This window comes from Cynocephalus volans, chromosome 2 (assembly GCF_027409185.1).
Source record: "Cynocephalus volans isolate mCynVol1 chromosome 2, mCynVol1.pri, whole genome shotgun sequence".
Lineage (NCBI taxonomy): Eukaryota > Metazoa > Chordata > Mammalia > Dermoptera > Cynocephalidae > Cynocephalus > Cynocephalus volans.
In genome coordinates, this window is record NC_084461.1 from 168,768,353 (window position 1) to 168,771,801 (window position 3,449).

The window sequence follows — 3,449 nt, forward strand, 5'->3', positions numbered from 1 at the left end:
ATTTCGCCTGCAATGGACTGCTGAGCACAAGTACAAGTTTGTTTGCAAATTACCGAGGAACAGCTGGTGTCGCTTCCCTGAAGATGCACAGAGCCAAGACGTCGGTCTCAGCCCGCCCTCCCTTCACGGTGGCTCCTAGCATGCCCGGGTCGCGGGCGGCGGCACCTCGGTCTGCAGATGGCGGTGGTGGCTGATCAGAGGAGGCAGCCACGACCGGCTGGACACAGGCCAGGTGGATCACAGCCCCACACCCCCCACACACACACAGCCTGCTCAGGCGACCTCTAGGATGTGGCACCTCCATGCTCTGTCTGCGATGGGACCTGAGCGCCCAGCAGACAGTGGAGCTGACCAGGGAGCATCCAGGAATTCAAGCACATGTGCAAACAGGTGGGCTCCCACAGGTGGAGGACGTGTGGAATGATAGCACCTCAAGGTGCTGGCTGACATGAAGGAGTCCTACACAGGTCAGAGGAACATCTTTGATTTCCCCCAGCATGTGTCTCCATGAAAGGACATTTGGACGGCCAGCACAGAGGCAGGCAAGAAGCTCTTGGATTTTGACATGGAAATGCATGTGAGGCAGGACGTGAACCAGAGGATGGTCTGGCTGCAGGAGAAAGTGCAGAAGGACTCACTGAGGCCTTGGAAAGTGCAGAAGGACACGCTGAGGCCGGGGGCAGCGTGGTATCTGGAACAGCTGGTCGAGTGGGACCTGAGGAACAGGCTGCACCTCCCCAAAGAAATTCAAGAGAAAGTTAAGAGAATCAAGCTGAGCCTCTCGTGCATCGACTTCAGCAAGGACCTGAATGAGGACACGACCTTCCTGCCATTCAGGCGTGAGGAGCGAGAAGGGTTCCTCAAGGACTTCCCGAACTGCTGAAGAAGACCAAGGATGACAAGCTGAAGGTTACCCTCAAGTGCCCCCACTACTTCTCCCTGCTGAAGAAACGTCACCTGCCCAAGACTAGAAGGAAGGTGGAGGTGACCTTCACCTGCCGCTGCGAAGTCCAGCCTGCTGGATTCAGTGTGCACGCAGAACACGTCCTGCAGAGGGACATGGCCAGGACCAGCCAGGCCATGGCCGTGTGCCTGGACGAGCTGGCGCAGAAGCCGAAGGCCCTGGATAAGCAGGAGCGGGCTGTGGTCCTGGTGCTGGAGAAGCCGAGTATGAGAAGCTGGGCCGGCCTCCGACAGGTGCATCTGAGATAGGAGGTGCTCAGTTTCCCTGGGTTTGGGTTTCAGGACACTCCTCTGAGTTTCAGGCCCCTCCAAGGTCTCAGGCCCTTCCTCTAGGCCCTCCCCAAGAGAAGAGTTACTGTTGCTGATTGTACCTATTTGGGGCACCACAGGGAGAAACTGAGACCCCAAGGGCCAGATTTGTATTACTCCCATGGCTGGGCATGCTCAGTAAAAAGGAATTATACAAACCTAACCTCTGAGCATGCGCAGTAGACGGGAGTTTATCCTTTGAACGACCTTCCACTAGAGGCGCTGGAGAGCACTGAATATTCTATGTGGTCTCCAATGGGTATGTTGGAATTTGACCAATGAGCAGGCTGTAAAAAGAGACCGACTGAGCATGTGCAAGGCTATGTTACCTACTGGGAGCCACCCCCTTAATTAAATATTCATTAGAGAGAGGATGAATATGTATTATATAGTGAAACTATAAAAGTTGAATCCCAATAGAAGGTGGGGCTGCTGCTCACTCTACAGCCAGCCCGCACTTCTCCAGAGGTGTGTGTTTCTCTGTGCACCAAACGTGCCTTTAGCAGTCTGCTGTTCGCCCTGGGGCCAGCCTGCTCTTTGTCTATGAGTGTGTATTTCTAAATTTTGTATCAGACTTGCTGTGGTTGGTTGCTGGCTTTCTGGGGCCAACCCGCACCTCGCTAGGAGAGGTGTGTGTACTTTACTTAAGTGTTATGCTTCTTTCTAAGGGGCTGTTCCTCACACTCTTCAGCCAGCCTACGCTCTACTAAACGTTAAGTGTGCATTTATTACTTTTGTATTAAACTTGGTGCAGATGCTGCTCAGTCTCTGGATCTAGGCCACACTCGCTCTGTGAAGCCTGTGCCTCTTAACCATTACCTTAAACCTGTTTTCACTTTGTACTATGACTCTGCTCTTGAATTCTTTCCTGTGGCAAGAGTCAAGAACCTGCCAGAGGATGGGGTGGGTTGAGGCCAGCTACCAGGCCTTCCCAGGCCCTCTCCTCCTATGATACATCCAATCCTGGGACATGAACCAGGTGGAAGAGACGTGCCACCATGTGGACCAGAACCTGCTCGAAGAGCACTTCCCCATGCAGGTGATCACCTGGGGCTTCTGGGCATCTACCAGGAGCTGCTGGGGCTCACCTGTGAGCTGGAGGGGGGCACATCACCATATGGCATGAGGACTTGCGGCTGCTTGCGGCAGGGGACATGGCCTCCAGGGAGGTGATTGGCAAGTTCTACACGGACTTCTAAATGGGGAAGGGAAGTATGGGCATGCAGCCTACTTGGGTCTGCGGCTGAGCTGCCTACAGGAGCACAGGAGCCTCCAGATCGCCATCGCAGCCATGGCAGCCGACTTCACAGAGCCCACCCCCAGTGCCCCATTCCTGCTGCAGCACCACGAGGTGGAAACCTACTTCCATGAGGTCAGGCACGTGATGCACAGGCTCTGCTTCCACACCTTGTTTGCCATGTTCAGCGGGACTTCACGGAGGCACCTTCGCAGATGCTGGAGAACTGGGTGTAGGAGAAGGAGCCACTCCTGGGGATGTCCCAGCACTACAGGAGCTCATCACGTCCAGCAGGCCACCACAGATCTCTTCATCCTGCGCCAGATCATGCTGGCCAAGGTGAACCACGCCCTGCACCAGCTGAGGAGTGTACCCAGCTCTGCCAGGAGATCCTTGGGGTCCTAGCCATGCCAGGGACCAACATGCCTGCGACGGTTGGCCACCTGGCAGGAGGCTATGACACCCAGTACGACAGCTACCTGTGGAGTGAGGGGTACTCCATGGACTTGCTCCACATGCACTTCAAGGAGGAGGGCGTCCTAAACAGCAAGGTCGCATTGGACTACAGAAACTGCAACCTGAGACCCTGCGGCTCTGAGGACGCCGTCGCCAAGTTGAAGCTCCTCCTGGACCGCAACCCCACACAGGACGCCTTCCTCCTGAGCAAAGGGCAGCAGGTGGAGGGCAGTGAGCCGCCGGCCTGCTGAAGGTGCCGGGGAGTGCCATGGGCCTCGGCCACCCTGTCCTTGTACAGCACACGCTCCCAGACCGGGAACCATGCCTCCAGCACAGCGCTCTCAGGGCAGGGTGCAGCCAGCGACGGGGACTGTGTCTCCTCCCTCATTCGTGTCCCCTCCTCAAAATCCCCATTCCGGGAGCCAGCTGGGTTCAAAAAGTATCATCCTCGAGGTGTCTGGAGAGCTTATTTGTGTGTCCCAGA

The 3,449-nt window shown here is 56.0% G+C and overlaps 1 pseudogene; it reads left to right on the forward strand.

Annotated features, from left to right (window-relative positions):
- Positions 1-302: 302 nt before the first annotated feature.
- LOC134370686 (thimet oligopeptidase-like) lies at positions 303-3,216 on the forward strand (annotated as a pseudogene).
- Positions 3,217-3,449: the final 233 nt, after the last annotated feature.